Source organism: Rhinolophus hipposideros (genome assembly GCF_964194185.1).
Source record: "Rhinolophus hipposideros genome assembly, chromosome: X".
Taxonomy (NCBI): domain Eukaryota; kingdom Metazoa; phylum Chordata; class Mammalia; order Chiroptera; family Rhinolophidae; genus Rhinolophus; species Rhinolophus hipposideros.
Window position 1 is genome coordinate 101,743,598 of NC_138046.1, and position 21,324 is coordinate 101,764,921.

The window sequence follows — 21,324 nt, forward strand, 5'->3', positions numbered from 1 at the left end:
GATTTTGAAGGACTTTTTTAATCAAATACGCTAGAAGCCATATATTTCTAGGAAAATAATAGAGAAATATAACCGTGCTTGAGGTTGAATAGTGACACTGTCAAACTCCAGCATAATTTCCTCTATTTGTGTGGCTGTTGAAAACTAATTTTCAAACATCAAGTACTATCCACTATACTACTTACTATATTCATCATGACAACTCAGTGTTTTGTTCTTCAATTGTACCTAGTATATTTGTTCGTATTTTAAACTAGACCAGACATATCTGTAAAGAATGTATTGCTGTATCCATTTAATGTAAGATGCTGGCTTGTGTATGTAGATGACAAATAATTAGACAATTGAGGATACATGATAACATTTATGTTTTTGTACATAAAAGTGTAGGGAAGACTTTTTATTGATTGTGGATATAAACATTATGAAGTATAACTGGGCTTGTGAATCTATTAATAATCCAAAGTGCCTATGAAATCTACAGTCTCACTCAAAAACATAATTAAACTGTCAATGGTAAAATAAAAAAGTAAAATCCTACTTACGTCATGAAGTTTTTCTTCCTTGGTATGTATAATCACCAAGAAATTATTCTTTAGCCAGTATTTATTTAACATGGGCAGACATAGGATGATTTTACACCTCATATACCAGATATAAGTCCTAAAAGATTGAGGAGTACAGGGTAGGCAGTAATCTGTGATGGCCTCTTTTAAAGTATGAGAGCTTTGAAGTATTTTGAATTTGAAGTACTAAGTGTAGATTCATTAAACAGGGAAGAGTACTAGAGGTTTAAAATGCTATCTATCATATTTTACGGAGGTCTCAGCCACTAGAAACTTTGCATCACGGCCTCATAGGAAGGCAGGTGTGTATGAACTAGATTTTGGAATAAGTCCAACCACTTTCACGATAGATAGCGCACATAATAAAAATCACTAATAGGTGATGTGGTATTTTAATAAACTATTTTTTAGTGTAGAATTGCATAAAATCAAGAAAGTAAACTTATTAAATGATTTGATTTTAAAAAAAAGACTTCTTCAGAGTAGGCCACAGACAAAAGAGAATTTTAGAGTTGGAGTTCATCTGAGAGATCAATCATCCATTCTATTTACACAGGAGAAAACTAGGGAACCAGAGAGGTTAAGTGACTTGCCTAAAGCTTTGAAGTTATTAGAGCATCAAAACCAGACATACATCCTGCTTCCTTAGTCTCTCTGTCAGTGTTCTTTCCATTTTATTTTAAAGAAAATCAAGTGGTGTTTGTTATTCAGTAGTAATTTTAAGGCGATTATATAAATCTGATTTATATAATCACATTTGACTAATAATGAAATATTTCATTGTTACCAACAAGTATCTCTGGAATACCTTTCCTATAAAATATGAATGGCGATCTCCTTTGTCATCGTTATTCTGGGATAAAAAGAGCTTTCCCCATTTGTTTAGAAATTGAATAGTTGTATCCAGGTAACTAAAATTATATAGTTATTTCTCTGTTCATTTTGTTCAGTGTAGTAGTGGTATTTATTTGGAATTCTCTCTAGATATTTATTTAGGTTTGTTAAATATGAGGTGATTTTAATGACATTTGCCCAGTGTTATAAGATTCTTTTTCCTTGATAGTTGGTAAATGTCTGCTCAAGATCAAGAGTGTCACACCAAGAAGTTTCTTTGAATATAGTGCCAATGGTATCTCTTACTATGCAGTCTCTGTGTTTATGCATGAATATATAAGGGACTTTGAAAGTTAAGCACCTCTCTACACCATGAAATCACATATAAATATATAGAAGGGTAATACGTAAGAATAATAAAACAGTATGGTTGAAAAACTCATAATGTTCTATTTTATAAGTCTATCTACTTCTTAAACATCCATTCAGATACCTTATAGCTTATTAAAGGAATTCTCATTCTGTAAAATTTATAAACATATCAATAGATATTTTATTTTTAGCAAAATCAAAAACTATCCCAAACTGATTTTGTTCCCCAGTCTTGTGCCAATTTTGGATTTTTCTAACTAAATTTTAATAACCAATATTATTACATCAATTTACTACAGCAACCAATCTAAATATTTCTCTTTTTTATTGGTTTCAGGTGTAAAATCTAAATACTTCCATTTTAGCATTCTAATAAGTGTTTTTTTCTCTAATTTATCCTTTTTGTGAAGCATCATGTAACAAAGTTAATCTTAAAATTGTTGAATATTAAAACTGATTTCAAATAATTTATATCATCTCCCCACTAATAAAAGAATTGTATTATCTAAATCTATATCAAAATATAGGAAAAAGAAAAATTAATGGAGGAACTAAAATGTTCTTGCCTAGGACACATGGAATATTTTGATAACTCTCTTGGCATATAGCTAATCCACCCTAGTTCCCCAAATTTTAAGATAATGATAAACTTTAGAATTTGTTAATGCAATTTTCTTAATTTGATATATCACGTCTTTTTGCAAGTCCATAATTTTTATTATAATTTTAAGTACAAAAACTTTAAATATGAAAAGCATCTAAGTTGTATCTAAAAGAAAAAAAATGTAGTGTGGAAAAAAAATAGTGTGAGTTCCAAACAAACAAACCCATGTGGGAAATAAGGAAATTTATTAATAATTTAGTTAAAAATAATTAACCATTACCATCACTGCTGAAATCAGATTTGCAAACTAGTGAAGAATACTGGGAATATTTTCTCAAACATTCAAATGTAAAACTGAAAAAATTTGTTTTTTAATGAAATATTTTGTTTACTATTTACAAAATAGTGTTTACTTATACAGAAAGGAATGAAAACTATTTTTCCCCCAATAGATAGTTTCTCGTTAAAGGGCAAATGTTAATAGATGTATTGAGTTTGGTTTGAGAGGGATGGACCCGCACAGCACATGAGGACACAGTAAGAAGATGGCCATCTACAAGCAAAGGAGAGAGGCCTCAGAAGAAACCAACCCTGCTGACACCTTGATCTTGGACTTTCAGCCTTCAGAACTGCGAGGAAATACATTTTCATTATTTAAGGCACCAGTCTGTGGTATTTTGTTAGGGCCGTCCTAGGAAACTAATACGAGATGTGATTAAAAAATACGGTGAGTATTTAAATTTCAAAAAGGTTATTGCAGTAAAAGACACATTGCCATTAATATCCTTCAAAATACTTCCCCTCATTGTGAACACACTTACCCCATCGTTCTTGCTACTTTCTGAAGCAGTTCTGGAGGTCCTGTTTTGTGAGTGCCTTTACTTCATCCTCTATCATGACAGAGCTCCGTGTCACACATCACTTCTGGTATACGGCAATTTCTATCAAATAAAATCATGACAGTGTGTCCTCATCCCCCTTATTCATCGCATCTGGCACCGTGCAAATTGTGGCTCTTCCCCAAAGTCAAAATGACCATGAAAGGAAAACGTTTTGAATGAATTCAGGGCATTGAGGCAGCCATGACAGTGCAAGTAAATACACTCACGAAAGAGGAAGTCCAGAATTACTTCAAAAAGTGGCAAGAATGATGGGATAGTGTGTTCGAAGCGAGGGCCAGTAGTTTTGAGGGGGGACTAATGGCAATGTGTATTTCACTGTAATAATTTCTTTTTTATTTAAGTGTTCACTGTATTTTTATTATCACACCTTGTACATTCCTCAAGGTGGGCAACAATTTGGAAAATAAACTGACCCATCCAGCAGAATTTAGGAGAGAGGCATCTCTTGCCAGCAATTGCAGTATGTGCTCCTGAGAAGTACTTACTGGAAGAGCCAACCTAAATACCTTCGTGTTCGCATCAAGGCTATTGTATAGTAAGCAGAATATGAAAAGGGAGTCAATCAAAACCAATAATACTCTTCAAGCATACAAGAATTCTGAAAATCTTTATCTGGAAAAAGACAAGCTGGTGGTGCCCTAGCCAACTACTCTGACAAAAATAATTTTCAGCCTCTCCCAGAAGTGAAATTTTAAACCAATCAGTCTGGAATTTACTTATCAATACTGGTTTGGATATTTTTTATGTCGACAGGTCTAACATGCACAGTAAGTAGCATCAGCAAAATGGTGAAGATGACAGTTCCAAGCACTCACTGCCCACAGAAACTCTTAAATACAAGCAGAAAATGTCAGTACTACATTTGTCAGAACGCTAGCAAACAAATACTGAATCTAGAAAAAGGCACTCCAAAATGTTAGGATCATCTGGTTGTTCCTGAGTTATATCTTTTATCATAAATCAGTAAAAATAAAGTTTGGTTTGAAAACTGTCTTCAAATAATTATTAAGAGTCGCTAATTAATGACGAGATTTTCTGGTTGTCTCTGTGAATAGACTTTGAAAAACATCATTAGGGTTTTATGGGTTTATTGGTTTCCCTGACTAGTGGGCCACTAGAGAAGCTGATGTTTTTACTTTGTGACCACTGACGGACATCTGCTGTGAAATGTCAAGATTCCATTGGAATTTTGGCACTTAAACAGAGGAATTCATATAAAATCCTTCCAGATTTTCTTTTGCCGAGCACAATTGTTATGTTTTATGGATCAGAAGTAACTAAACATAGTGGGTTGTTGTTTTTTTTTCAGTTTAACTTTCAACAACTTCCTAGTCCCCATTAGTTTAAAAAATCATTCATTAGCAATTTTCTTAGTTCAACTATGAAATGATACACTTATCTATTTTGAGCGTTAATAATATGGATGACTTTCACTTTCTATGAAGTTTGTCTTTCCATGGTTTTCTAGTTCTATTTAATAAGTAGAAGTAGTTTGTATATTCATTATTAAGTAATTGTTTTAAGACCTTATATGAATATGTCTCAATAAACTTACAGATAAATTTCCATTCATTAGTCTTGGTCGCTATCAGACTTCCAGTTAAATTACTGTTTGCAGTATGTATTAAAATGGGTATAAGTATGGTTTCTCAATAGGATATGGATCCTCTCCTGATGTTCAGTATTTTCAGTTTCAGTTTGGTTTTTGTTTTTTGTCATGTCCTCATTTCAAACTGATTCAGAATCTAGAATTATCCAACCAAGTCATAATAGAGATAATCTATTATTGACTAAAATGAATCAGGAAGAAATTTAGCATTGTTCCTGTCCAAATAGAAACATGTAAGGGTCTTTTTCCACATTTTTATATATTAATATAAATGACAAATCATGGGTTCTTTTCCTTTTGAGGAAATACCTAAATAACATTAAGTTAAGCAGAGAAAGTGCCTATTTCTATGATGATCTTTTAAATGTGTGTGTACGAGTATGTTATTTTAATAAAAAATCCAGAAGTTATATGTCACAGTTCTCCAGAGAAACCGAACAAATAGGATATATTTAGAGAGATATATAAGAAGAGATTTATTATAGAAATTAGCTCACATGTTTATGGAGGCCAAGAAGTCCCATGGTCTGGTGTCTGGAAGCTGGAGACCTAGGAAAGCTGGTGGTACAGTGCAATTCAATTCCAAAGGCCTGAGAACCAGGAAAGTCAATGGTATAACTTCTAGATCAAGGCCAAAGGCCTGAGAGCCGAGGGCCCATTGATATAAGTCCTGGAGTCCAAAGTCCTGAGAAACAGGAGCTCCTATGTCCAAGGGTAGGACAGTATATATTCCAACTCAAGAAGAGAGAGAGAAATTGCCCTTCTGCTACCTTTTGTCCTGTTCAGGCCCTCAGGGATTGGATGCTGTCCTATACGCACATTGGTGAGGGTAGATCTTCTTTACTTAGTCTACTGATTCAAATGCTAATCTCTTCTGGAAACAACCCCACAAACATACCCAGAAATAATGAAATAATGTTTTTCCAACTGTCTGGATATTCCTTAGCCCAGTCAAATTGACACATAAAGTTAATCAACACACATAATTTTTTTTTCACTGCACATAGTTTTTTAAGTAACTTAATTGTCTCGGTAAATTTGCGAATATCAAAATGAGGCCTTATATACCAATAAATATCTCCTTTCTAACCCATCTTGAATAAACCCTTATCTCCTGTTCAGCCTCAAATCCCTAGGGAGACCTGTTCTTTTGAATACAACATGGATGTCACGTGTTTTTAAAGGAAGGTTGTAGAAAAGTAGTTTTCAAAAGTCTCCCCATGAATGAGATTAGTCAATTGTTCCTTTGCAAGTTTTTGAAACAGAACAGTGAGGGCAGAGACAAAACAGACAAGTGACTGCTAATGAAGACAGGCAAAAATGTGGTGGCTAAGGGAAGGCAAGTTGAGATAAAGGAGGCAAGTGAGATGGGCAGATAAGATAAAAAAAAGAAAGAAAATATTTGAGAAACATTTGTTAAAACACTCTCTCTGGTAGCCACTTTGATGTTTCTTAGTGTTGTGCATACTTGTAAATAATCTCAAAATGGCTAGCTATTTTTCTCTTCTATGTATTTCCTCACATAAATGTTCTCCATACTGTGCCTCTTGAATACTAGAAAATGCTGTATATAGGATCAACATCAAAATACTGGTTTCTGTTTATGTAACCAAAGTTGAAATCTTTTCCAGGCTCAGAAATTATAAGATTTTTTTGGGAATATTTCCCAAATGCTTGAGTAGTTTAAGCACTGAAATTAAAACATCCTGTTTCAGTTGGACTTAGTTTAATCATCAGTAAATACAAACTCTTCTAGCTCTCTGGACATCCCCAACTAAAAAGTTTTTAATTCCCATATTAAGGTTTGCTTTTTTCCCACAAGTTAAGATAACTAAATTTCTTTTGTTTCTCTGGAATTCCTTTAAGACTATTTTCTTAGAATGTGGCCCACAAACCACTTACACCATCAACACCAGATTTTCTCAAAATCTCTGGGGAGAAGAATGCTTTGATAAAATCAAAATTATCCACTAATATACCCCTCTATGAAAACCTAGATTTGTCATATACCTATTGTATATAATGCCATAAACCTGGGTACGAATTAAATATAATTTCTAAATAGAGGTGCGTTATCTCATGTGGCAAGGAGACAAGAGATAGCTTGCCTGTCATTGGTTTAAGAATGTCAGCATGACTCCATTTTGGCCAATCATTGGCAAAAAAGAACTGGCCTGGACCAATCATGATTTGTGTTTTGGAATTGGCACATTCCCTAAAACAATGTCCCTTGATATATGGATGAAATTAGTGTTCTTCTAACAAAATCGATAAGGAATCTGAATTGGCAGGTATAAAGATCACTTTTTCATTTAAGTTGTGCAGCATTAGACATAGACATAGAAATAACTAGGGTTTATTATATTGTGTATTAAATTATGTTTCTCAGCTTCTGTGAATTTTCTTAATCTTATATCTCTCGTTTAATTTGTTGAAGCAATCTGGACAACTAAATTCAAGAGGGCACACAACTAAATATAGTAATATATAGTTCGAAAGTATAGGTTCAGCCAATCAAAAAAAAAAGCACTTTGCTTCCAAAGCATTTATATAAATTTTGATCTTTACCATTGCTAAGTAGTCATTCAAATACATCTTTGAAATGGTTTAACCCTATGCATAGTGTATGACTCCTACCTTTAGAGTTATCTATGCGTCTCTTGTCTGGTACAATTTATATATCTCAAGGTACAAAATTTTTCTGCTCTATTTCAAGTTAAAATTTATTTTTTATTCAGAACTACATTTCTGTGCACATATAAAGAATAAGTATAATTTAGAATATGTAACAGTTTTTATGATTATATATGAAATATGTTTGATGGGAATATTTTTCTCGATTGCTTAATACACTAGATATTTGGAGAGAAATGCCCATATATATAAATGAAGAGTTAAAAAAACAAACAAACAGTATTCCTTGTAGGTGAACACAAAATAGAGATGATGTATTACATAATTGTACACTTGAAACCTATGTAATTTTACTAACCATTGTAACCCCAATAATTTTTTTAAAATTTCTAATTATTTAAATCAAAGTGGTTTTTTTTCAAACTTTTAATTTATTTATTGAAGTGTGTTTCTCCAGGACCCATCAGCTCCAAGTCAAGTAGTTGTTTCAATCTAGTTGTGGAGGGCGCAGCTCACAGTGGCCCATGTGGGGATCGAACTGGCAACCTTATAGTTAAAAGCTCGCGTTCTAATCAACTGACCTAACAGGCCGCCACCCCTCTCGCCCCAATAAATTTTAATTTTAAAAAAATTAAGAAAAGAAAAAAAAAGAAAAAGAATGCATTATTCTTAGTTTACCAAAATTTATATTGAATAAAAGTAGACAATACATGTTTTATGTATAGTTATATATTTTTATGTTTCTTCTAACACAGACACACACACGCATACATATGTATACCGTGTTTTCCCGAAAACAAGACCTAGCGGACCATCAGCTCGATTGCGTTTTGCTCCAAAAGACACATTCAAGCTGATGGTCCGGCTAGGTCTTATTTTCGGGGAAACACGGTATTATGAATAGCTTAACTATTGTATGGACTATTATACAGATGTGAATAACACTCCAAATAGCTTATGTAGCCACATACCTTAGCAAACTTAGAAATCGTGAGTCTCTGGAATTTTACTGTTTTATCAGTTATGAATTCCCAGGTGGATTTAGAACAAGGCTAAATCAATGTTGCAGTGATTTTAGCTGCAGAAACTAGACTAGTAATCATTCTGAATTGCTTTTGTTTTTTCTTTTAAAAAATAACTTTAGTTTTGGGTTTTGATCTTTCCAATGTTAACATAGACTGTATTTGCACTTTTGGTCAGGGAACAATGAAAAAATGATAGTTTCACTAAGTGTTTATCAACAAATAAGGTAAATAAATACAGCATATGCAGATTTATTTAGCAGTTTTTGAATATTCAGAGTAAGTACGTCCTTTCACTTTCTAACTCATTGTCTGCTTTATCCTCAGAATTAATTTTGGTCATTGATTTTTTGTTGTTCTTTTTCACTTTCCAGTGCCCTAAAGTATAACCATGCCCATTTAGCTTATGTATTAGTACAATGTATAATAACCTAGTGTTACTGAAATACATTAGTTAAAAACAATGATGAAGGAGCAAAATGATTTATGTTTATAAACCACATTCTAGGAAAAAAAAGCTTATGTTGTTATAAAAGTCAAGCTAGTTTCTCTTATGATAAATTATTTTTCATGAATTAAAGTCATAAATGGGAAAAATGTTGCATATTTGAAAACAGAGTGTACAATTGTGCTTTTCTGTGTATGGTGGCAAAAAGAATAGACCAAGAAATTGTGTTTATCCTCATTTATCATGATACACTTAGAAAAGTTATTTAACTCATAAGAACATGTTGATAATTTGTTTCTAAGCATTTTTTTGCATGGCTTCAAGACACTAGAGCTTGCCAATATACTTTAATTGTGTAGTACGTTATAAAATGAAGCCTCATTTAGATTATGTCAGGCCACATTAAAATACACTCAGATGTGATATATTCTTTCATTTCATTTCATTTCTGCAGCATTAGGTAAGCTCAGTTGTGCTCAAGAAACTATGTTCCTATAAATAGGACAGATACTAATATCTTCTTTATTGGTGTTTGGAGGAAGTAAAGTCTGAGATACCACCTATTCAGTTACACAACTACTAATCAAATCAAACAATTTATTCTACAACTGATCATTTCGGGGGGGAAAACAAACCAAGCTAAAGTGTTATTTTAATCTAAATGACCAACTTGTAAACTCAGAGTATAAATAGCTTGAGCTGAACTCAAAGTCTTAAAAAAATATTTGTTTTTTTCTATTTAGCCATTATTTACTTTAACTATATTTGACCAAACTAAACTGACTCCATGCTTATGTAGCTCTAAGCAAATTGACATCTGTGTGCAAGTTCTTATTTTGGATTTTATGATGATCGTATTTCTGTCAGCATGCTTTAAAATTATACAAGAAGCAGCATAAGTTTGATTTTGCTGACTTTCTCACTCACAAATGTCATCTACCTTATATGACAAAAAATATCAGCTCTCCATACCAGTGGTTAGCTAAGGATCGACAATTAACAAAAAAAGAAAAAGAAAAAGAAAAAGAAAAGCAAGAAATAATTTGTTTTATTCTGGATTCTTTTTTTACTTAAACTCAAGCACACATCTGGTCAGGGCTAATAGAAGTTAACAGGTCATTATAAAATCTCTTCAGATGTAATAAAGGAATAAATGATGAGATTTCTACACTTTTTTCCTTATGAAATATTCAGACTGGTTCATAGTTAATTCTCTGTCTTCTACACCTGGAGATCAGTAGTTGTAAGTGCTTCTCAAACTTGAATGTGAATCCAAATCACCTAAAGTCCTGGTTAAATTTCAGATTCTGATTCAGCAGCTTTGGGGTGTGCTCGAGATTCAGCATTTTTAACAAATATCCCTCTGGTGGTGATGCTGTTTCTTGGTGAGTTGCAAGGGTGTATGTAGACAGAATCTTCTAAGTATTGATGGGAACCTTCACCTAAACCTAGATAGTGTTTTATAACCTTGATAATTGCCACCCAGTCCTTAACTCAGCAGATTTTTTAAACGTTATCTGGTAACCCTCATAAAGATTATGATAGTAAAAAGCATAGGGTAAGTTGAACATAGCAGGATTCAAAAACCTCATTTCTAACTTTGGTCAGATTTCTTAACTCAATGATTATCAGTTTTCTTATCAGCAAAATACAAGTATCTACATAATACTGGGAAGATGCTGTATTAAACCACAAGAAACCTCTAAAATGCACAACAGCCACCATGCTGTTTAAAATACCAGGTTCCAAAGAAGCAAAAACTGATAGACACAGACAACAGAGGGTTAAGGGCAGAGGGTTGTGGTAGATGAGGGTAAAGGGGATCAAATATATGGTAATGGAAGGAGAACTGACTCTGGGTGGTGAGCACACAATGTGATATATAGATGACGTATTACAGAATTGTACACTTGACACCTATGTAACTTTACTAACAATTGTCACCCCAATAAATTTAATTTAAAAATAAATAAAATAAATTGTCAGGTTCCTTTTACACATTCCTTGGTTTGCTTATGATAAATAGATAGATGATAGATAGATAGATGGATGGATGGATGGACGGACGGACGGACAGACAGACATGGATACATACAAATACTTCTTTTTTCCTGCTCTAGAGCATTTTCAATGCCAGAGCATACATGTGAGCTAGGACAAAGCAAAGTGAGGGTGGTCTTCACTATGTGAATGTGAAATATGTGGGTTCAGGAGAGTATAAACCTCAAAATGATTTCACCAGTGTGCCCCCTTTTAAAACAGCTTTACTGAGGTATAATTGATATTCAAAAAACTACACATATTTAAGGGATACAGTGATGGGTTTGGACAACCGTACCCTTTTGAATCCTGTATTTCATACACCTGCTTATGGGTTTGGGGGAAAATTCTAATTTAGATCCCTTTCCAAGTGATACCCCATGGTACTTTGCATAATGATAGACTGAAGAAGGGTTGAATTCATTCCTGGTGAAAATTTTGTCACAGGACAATTTTCACATTATAGAAACGGAAATTCTTTTGGAACTGACTAGCAGGTTAATTTGAACTCAATTCAAAAACTATGAATCCCTTCTGGTAAGTATTATGGTTAATTTAAAAGGACTCTCTAGGCTAATTATTGATACCATGCTTTCTGTGTGTGTGTGTGTCTGTGTGTGTGTGTGTGTGTGTGATGCTGATTTACACTTTGTTACTGAATTTTTAGATAGAAAAATTAAATCCTTTTAACTGACAAAAAATAGAACATATATCAAGATAAAGCAACACATGCTTAAACTTTTGTACAAAATGTGACATATATCACAAAATATTTAAAAATGAGAACAGTGAGGTGGTCTTTTTAAAATATCTATGCCCACTTCATATCTGAAACAAAATGCCCTAATCCTATGTCAGTGACGTAGGAATATTTGGTCATTATTTCTCGGTGATATGAAAATTCTATTTCATAAAGATCTGTGTAGCAAAAGGAAGAAAACCAACTGCACATTTTATAGCATTTGGAAATTCTTAGATTAGACTTTCTGAGCCTAATAAATCACTTCATATTGTACAACTGTTCCCCTCAAATGTTGGTATTGGGACTTATATTATCTGTCCTTACTTTGAAGTATTCTGGCATTTTATTCACTTGATGCATGAACAGGTTGAGAGACTCTGAAACAGTGCTTCTTGTATCAAACTTCCTTCTTTCTGTCACAGATTGATGGAGAATGAGTTGAAAAAATATACATATTTAGTGGAGAGGACACATGGAATAATATCACAGATATATGTAACTGATAGGGTAATAATCATTCCTGTCCTCACCATCCTTGGTTTTTGCTAAGACAGAAAAATGGTCAGTCATCACTCAGCCTCTATTTTTAGAAATTGCAGGAGATTGTCCTGTCCTGAAGTTTGACCAGGCTTCCAAAATAAAGAAGCCTTTGCCAGTTTTTTTCTGTAGCAAAATAGTTGCCATCCTTGTGGTAGGTGGCTCTGTAAAGGGCCCAATTTTTATGCTTCTGGAGTGCCCCCCAAGGGCAAAGCCTGAAAAGGGAAACAGAAATGAAATACTGGCACTTGCTTTGCTTAAATACAAGTTGGCAGGACCAAATGGGCAGTTTTGGCACAGCTTTGGAAAACGTTTGTCTTCCTTAGTATGAATGAAACTGGACCATCCTTAATAATGGATGAGGACCACGGGAGATGCGTGAATCCAGTAGAAACAGATCATATTCCAAGGGGACAGGATCTTGCATTGGAATGCCTAGGTTCAAATCTACCATTTACTAGCTTTGTCCCTGAGCAACCTTGAGATTTCTATCTGTATAACCTCTCTGTGCCTCACTGACATCCTCTGTAAAATGTTGATAAAAATAAGTGCCTACCTGATGGAGTTATTGTGAGGATTAAATTGCCATATTTCATTGAATCTATGAAAGCAGAGATTGTCAGACCATTATTTTGTGTTCCACTACAAAAGAAAAAGTAAGTTATACCCTAATCTCTATACACCAATGATTTGAAGATATAATTGGATTCTAAAAATATTAAAATATGAAATATGCCATCTCAGAATCAATGAAATATAGTAGATTATATTCATAAGGTGCTTAAATTGTACTTGGCATATAGTAAGTGTGCAATCTTTGTTATTGTGGGGTAGCATTTCCCTAAAGGAAGATAGTAATTCTACCTTAAAAATCGGATCCCTTTTAGAAAGAATGACCACAGCCTTCAGTAGGGAAGAGCAAGCCTAGAATCTAGAGCGTGTCCACAAAGGACCCTTGTATAGGGTTTAATTCTTTCTTGCTTTTCTGTTGCACAACAGAAAGTTAAAGCCATCTTTACTATACAGTTTGGTATCCCTCCCTCCCTCTTTGTAATTCTCTTTAGTTCTCCCCATCCCCAATCGTGCAGTAAAGTCCAATATTCCTACAGAACACTGTGTGAAGGAGTTGTGGGGGCTCCAATGTGAGCAGGAAGGCTTGCTCCACATTCGGCTTGGAGCTGAGGCCCAGGCGGTAGAGCCACAGTATGCCCCAAAGGGCCATTATCCAGAGGCTCCATGTGGTGACTCCCTGGACAGTGAGTAGTGGTCTGCGAGGAAGAGTCATTGAGGGTGTCTGGGAGGAAACCCAACCCAGAGAAGTGGCAACCAGTAGACTTCTGGCTTAGAAGTAAATGTGAGGGACACAACCTCTTTCCCCAGGATTTTAGAAAAAGATGACTGTTGTGGTGGCAGAGGTAGCTAAGGCTTGGTTCACGTAGATGATGAAATTGTAAGAAAGTATACCCTCTCCAGACTTAGTGATCACTGAATTATGTCAATGCTTTTAGCATTCCCTTGCTTTTAAAAAGCACAATTTTCAATATTTTTTAATTTCTGAAAGCAGAATGTACAATAATAATAATAATAATAATATAATTGTAATAGCTAACACATACAATTTACTATGTTCCGGGTGCTATTCGAAGTGCATTACCAATATTAACTCACTTGTAACTCTGGGAGCTAGGTAATTATCACCCATTTCACAGTTGAGGAAACTGAGTTATGGAAAGGTTACTTCTCCACAGTGTCACATGTTCACAAATGCCCACACACATGCACAAACAAGCACAACACCTATTTGATGACGGGGGGGTCGGGGGGGTGGTGGTGGAAGGGTGACGGAGTGTGGGGGGCAGCATGATCCTGACCATTACATTCTCATACAATTTAACAAGACTATAGGATCTGTGTTCCTTCCTAAAAGCTGTTTCTAAGGCAGCGGTGCCTTTAAAACCTGATAGTAGCCTAGAATGTAGGAAATTTGTATAGTGGCTAAATTGTGCCTGTAGTCCTAGTTTGTTTTACCTTCCTGCATCCGGGACCTCTGACGGCCCAGAGAGCAATGGCATCTTGCAAGAGCATTGGCCACGCTCCTGCGTTTGATTTCCAGCTATGACACAAACTGAGTGCATTTGAGCAAGTTTCTTTTTTTAGCATTTTATATTGAAATAATTGTAGAATTAAGGGCAGTGGTAAAAAAATAGTAATATAGAAAGATACCGTATAACTTTTCCTGTTACACTCAATGGTAATACCTTTCTAATTATAGTACAATATCACAATCAGGATATTCACATTCCTACAATGAACCTGTTTTATTCAGATTTCCCAAGTGTTCGTTGTATATTTTTTGTGTTTTGTTGTATATGTATGTCTGTATTTAGTTCACTGCAGTTTTAATACATGAAGGATAATGCATCTACCACTATGGTCAAAGTTTAGGTCACTTGCATGACCCTAGGATCCTTCCTGTTGTGTTTTTATAACAACACCCACTTCCCACTTACTGTACTGTCCCCTCCCTAACCCATGACAACAATTACTTTGTATTTCATGTCAATGTTTTTTGTCATTTCAAAAAATATACAAATGGAATAATACAAAATTTAATACTTCAAAATTGACTTTTTTAGACTTCTCTTGAGGTCCATCTAAGTTGTTGCATGTAGCAAATAGTTTACTTTTAATTGCTACACATATTACTGATTCATTTATAGTTATGATGTCCCATAGTTTAGTAAACCATTCCCCGATTGAGAGACATTTTGTCTGTTTGCAGTTTGGAGTTATTACCAATAAAGCTGCTGTGAACAATCATGTGCTGGCTTTTGTGTGGACATAAGTTTTCATTTCTCTGGGATAAATCATTTTATGATTCCTGGTCTGAATGGCAATACATTCCACACTGCAGCAACCCTTATTTCTTGAGTGAAAACCATATGCAAATTGACAAGGAGGTACCAAACTTTCACCCCAAGTTCTAATAAGTATTTTATAATCAAGCCACCAGATAGAGCCATGAAAATGTAGATTGTTTATATACACAGAAACATACATTTTACAGTAACTGTGAATGCCATTCATTTTAATCTTATACTTTATTACTTCAAAGGGAGAAGCTATTGATTTTTCTGATCTCCCTGTATTAGCTATGACCCTGGCAAGAAATAGAATCTGACAGCTATGGTTCAACAGAGCACAATAAAGGGACTACTTTCAGATGTGTGGGCAGGTTTAGAGGCAAAAAAAAAGGGCTATAGGGGTATCTACAGACTACCAGCAGTAGGAAGTTGTCACACACACCGCCCTCCCAAGTCTCACGTGTCAGGTGAAGAAAGTATCAGTTACTAAATTGAGTAAAAGATAGAGCGATGCCGGAGGGGATTCCTCACAGCAGACTTAGATATATCAACTGCCACTGTGAGAATTAAGACCCAATGAAGGTGGAGGGGATGGGGAAGAAATGTCCCAGACCCTCTTCTCTCTCCCTGCCTTTCTGCCTGATGTCTCTGTCTCCTGTTGACTGAAATAAATGAGACAGGTCAGTAGGGAATCTAAGAAAAACCAGGCAGATCCATCTACTCTGATCTCAACCGTGTCCGTAAAGTAAAGCTCTTGAAGAAATTGTGTCCCAATGATTATAGGTGGGGGATTTTTAAAGTATGTCCATATTCAAGTGGAGATCAAAGAAGCCCAACTAATACAATTCCGGACTGACATGACAACTGTGGACTAAGCACAAATTATATTTAAAAGGGATTAAGACTGAAACTCAGTAACTAAGGCAGTGGAAGGAATCACAATATGAGGAATTCCTTACATAAAAATGCATTAACTTTAAATAATTTTGCATCTGTTACATATAATAGAAAAATCTCTTTACACTTCAAAAAAAAGGTGTTATTGATAAAGATCAGCCTGAGGCATAGAGCAGAACAAAGAAGGGTGTAAACATGGGTTGGGCCATTCCAGCAATAAGAATGGGGTAAAGTATTGAAACTAGTGAAAGATAAAATCCCCATCAACCTAAAACTTTGTATCAGTGAAACTGTCATTCAAAAGTGAAGGAAAAATACTTTATCAGACAAGCAAACACTGAGGGAATTTGTTTCCAGTAGATCTGTGTTGCAAGAAATCTCAAAAGAAGTACTTCAGAGATAAAGAAAATGATGTAGGTCAGAAAGTTGGATCCACATAGAAAATAAGAGCGTTAGAGCAGGAATAAATGAAAGTAAAATTTAGTCTTTCATTTTTCTTATTTCTAATGATCTAATAGATAATCTGTTTAAAATAATAATGGCACCAATATATTGGGTGATTAGAGCTTAAGGATAAGTAAATGACAGCAATGTTGTAAGGTTAGAGAAAGAGGAATGGGGCATATTGTGTTATAAGGTACCTACACTACCTGTAAGGGAAAATGGATTGGAGTGGGGCCAGAAGGAAAATGTCACAGTTCCCTACTTCAGTTAATGTCACAACCATCCCTAAATAGTTCAAGTTTAACTTCACTTGGTTTTAAGCATATATTATTTCACATTATTTTCTTCCCAAGAACTAACGGAAAACAGGAAAAAAAATGGAGGCTATACAGTATGAGCGAGAACTTAATACTTTTCTAATGGATTTAGCTGATCCTTTTAGCCTTGTCTCTTGCCAGAGATTTAGTATTTTTCTTCAAACCTCCCTTTCAAGAATGAGTTGTGTTGTCAGATTGCCCTGTTTTCAAATGGAGAATTTATTGAGGTAGCCCTTCCCCAATCCCTTTTTTCTTTCTTTTTACAGTAGGGATTTGTACACATCTTTAATCTTAGTATCTTCTCCAATTTTCTGAAGGTATTACCTCAGAATTTTGAAATTCTAAAAAAATACTTTATTTACTAAAATTAAGAGAAACATATAGCTTTGAAGATAATAATGTAAAAGGCACATCTGTGCTTGCAAGTGCATACACACACACACCTGCAAATACACACACACACACCTGCACACATATCGTGTTTCCCTGAAAATAAGACCTAGCTAGACAATTAGCTCTAATGCATCTTTTGAAGCAAAATTAATATAACACCCAGTCTTATTTTACTATAATATAAGACCGGGTCTTATATAGTAATATAATGTAATATAATATAATACAATACAATATAATACTGGGTATAATATAATAACATAACATAATATAATATATATGTATAATATAATATATAATATAATATAATACCAGGTCTTATACTAATTTTTGCTCCAAAAGACACATTAGAGCTGATTGTCTGGCTAGGTCTTATTTTCGGGGAAACAGGGTATATTAACCCCAAGTTCAGTAATTCAATAGAATTCTCAATATTTTAAAGATAGCTGAAACATAAAGCTAACTTGAAACTTCACAAAAAAATTTCAGTCTTTTAAAATGCTTAAGGAAATATGAATGCTTCAGTTTTTTGAGACATCGTTTCACTCCAACATATAGGAATATTTAAGCAATAATTTTTAATATAATATGGAATATAGGCTATTTTCAAGTAACCAGATTTCAGAATTTTTAAACACTTTCTAAAAAAATTCAATAGAACTTTGGCATGTAAATCTATATAACTTTTTTTAATCCTCTAAATTCAGTCCATTTTTGAATCCTCGTTTAGAGAAAATACTTTCTGTAGTTTCTGTAACAGGCTCCCACTTTCAAGCTTCAGTGATTAAGTATATTGCTTGTGTGGCCCAGGAAAATTTTTGAACCAAATTATAAATGGTCATTATTTGTGAGGGGTTATTTTTTGCATTTCTTTTTTAAGCATTCTATAGTAAGACCTTCACAACAGAATGTTACTCAATTAATAAATCTCTCTCTCATCTCTCTCTCTTTCTGAAAACGTATTAGAGAAAATAGCACACGTAGCTTCATCTGCTACACAAGTTCTCTGTAACCTCTTAAGATTTGTCGGGAAGCAAATGGAACCTAAGTGTCAGGGTCCCTGCATTTCATAGAACTCGTCACAAACACTAGTAAAGCTCTCACGTAGCCACATACTTGAAAAATATGCAAAACTAAGAAGGTCCTCAAATTTGAGGCCCCACGTCTTTGGATGAAGATCACTTTCATCCCTTGTTTCTTAGGATGACCTGCTCAAGCTTCACAGAATGCTTACCACGATGAAAACCTTGTCTATGGGCATAAACTGGTGATATTAAGAGCAGAGTAAGTATTGTAAAGCATTGGGAATTTTTTTAACTTTTTTGGAAGAAATTAGAAAAGGATTTTGATTTGAGTCTACAAGTTTGCTGAAGCTGCAATTTAAATGTCATCCACATAGATTTATATTATTTTCATTACGCTTTCTTGCACAGTAATAACTTGGTCTAAGCTTTCAAAGATGTATTTGTGAAATGGTTTTGAACATTAAGTAATGACAAAGTGTCATTCGGAGCCTGTTTTTCTAAGATCCTGAATATTTAGTTTAAAAGATACCCGGAATTCTTATTTGCAGATGTAATGTCTGTGGAACTAGAGAATTGTATTAGGGTGGTGCAAAAGTAATTGTGGTTTTTGCAATTATTTTTAAACCGCAATTACTTTTGCACCAACCTAATAACTTTTAACTATTATTATTATATAACCTAGTTGCAGTAGCCTTTAAAACAAAGAGGAGAAAGTGCAAAGACAAACATGCCTTTGTTGCCATCTAACCTCCATTGGGCTTTACAGTTCTACCCTTATATTGCTTTGTGTGCATATATGTCAATGTTCTATATCAGGGGTCTGAAAACTTTGGCCCGTGGGCCAAAACCAGGCTACAATCTTTTTTTCATTAAACTTTTTATTTTTTAGATAATTGTATTCACATGCAGTCATAAAAAATAATATGGATACGTCCTGTGTATGATTTTACCCAGTCCCTGCCAATGGTAACATATTGCAAAACTGTAGTACAGTATCAAACCAGAATATGGACATTAATACAATCAAGGCAAAGAATATTTTCCATCACCACAAGGAACCCTATGTTGCCAATTTTTTTGGCAAGACCAACTTCATTGCTGCCCACATCTGCTCCCTGCCCACATTAATCCCTGGCAACCACTAATCTAATCTCCATTGGGATAATTTTGTTATTTCAAGAACATTGCATAAATGAATTTATACAGTATGTACCCTTCTAGGATTGGCTTTGTTCGCTCAGCAAAATTATCTGGAGATTCTTCTGGGTTGTTGTGGTTGTTGCATATAGTGTGTCCTTTTTATTTCTGAACAGTATTCCATGGTAAAGATGTACCAGAATTTGTTTAGCCTTCCACCTATTGAAGGATATCTGAGTTGTTCTCAGTTTCTGTGTATTACAAATATGAGGTATGATCACAAAATACAGTGAATATTTAAATAAAAATAAATTATTACAATAAAAGACACACTGCCATTAATCTCCCTCAAAATACCACCCCCTCACTTTGAAGACACTTATCCCATCGTTCTTGCCACTTTCTGAAGCAGTTCCGGAAGTCCTCTTTCATGAGTGTCTTTAGTTGCAGTGTCGTGGCTGCTTTGATGTCCTAAATCATTTTGACTTTGGGGAAGAGCCAGAAGTCACACAGTGCCAGATCCGGTGAATAAATTGGATGAGGACACACTGTAATGTTTTTCTTTGACAGAAATTGCCGTATAACAGAAACCATGTGTGACACGGAACATTGTCATAATAGAGGATGATTTAGGGCACACTTTAAAACATACCCTCTCTTAACCGTAGCTCACACCTGACTGACCGCACCAAACAAGTTGAAACTTGTCACACACTGTTATTATGGTTCGATGTGCTGCTTCTCGTGTTGATGGTCTGTGCCTTTCCGTTGGATGGCACTCGGCACTAGCATTCACTGTATTTTGTGATTATACCTCATTCATCTCCTATAAACACTCATGTACAAGTTTTTGTATGACCAAGAATTTTTAATTCTCTGGGATTACTACCCTAGAGTAAAATTTCTGGGTTCTATGGCATTTGCATGTTTAATTTTTTACAAAGCTGCTGAACTATTTTCCAGAGTAGCTGTTCCATTTCACATTCCCACCAACACTAAGTAACCCCGTTTCTATACATTCTTGCCAGCATTTGATGTTGTCACTGTTTTTTAATTTAGCTATTGTGATAGGTACACAGTTATCTCATTGTGATTTCAATTTGCTTTTTTCTAATACCTAATGATGTTGAAGTTGAACATTTTTCATGACCTTATTTGCCATGTATATATTGTTTTTGTTGAAATATCTCTCCATGTCTTTTGTCCATTTTCTAGTGGTATTTTTGAGGTTGTTTTTTTATTGTTTTGTTTGTATTTTTTTTCTTTTGAGTTTTATGTGTTTTTTATATTCTTGATACTAGTCCTTGGTTGAATGTGTGGTTTGAAAATCTGTTTTCCTTAGCTTGTCTTTTCATCCCGTTAGAAGCAAAAGTTGAAAGTTTTGTTGAAGTCTAGTTCATCAGTTCTTTCTTTTATGTACCATGCTTTAGAGTAAAATCAAAGAACCCTGCCCAGCCCTAGATCCTGAAGATTTTCTCTTATATATTTTTGTATATATTTACATATACAAATGTATTTATATATTTTCTATAAGGTATAAGACTGAAGTGTTCTAGCACCATTTGTTGAAAAGGCTATTTTTACTCCCCTGAATTGTTGTTGAGTCTTTGACTCAATCAGTTGGCCATATTTATGTGGTTCTCTATTGTGTTCCCTTGATTTATGGGTCTATTTCACCACCCGTACCACACTATCTTGATTACTATAGTTATATAATCAGTCTTAAAATCTGATAGACTTGTTCTTCCTACTTTATTCTTTTCAACATGACTTGAGTTTTACTAGTTCCATTGCCTTTTCATGTAAATTTTATAGTGATCTTGTCTATTCCAACAACAGTTTTTTTTGTTTGTTTTTTGTTTTTGGTTATAATTGTGTTAAAGTTGTATATCAACCTGAGTAAAATTGACATTTTTATGTTGAGTCCCCCAATCCAT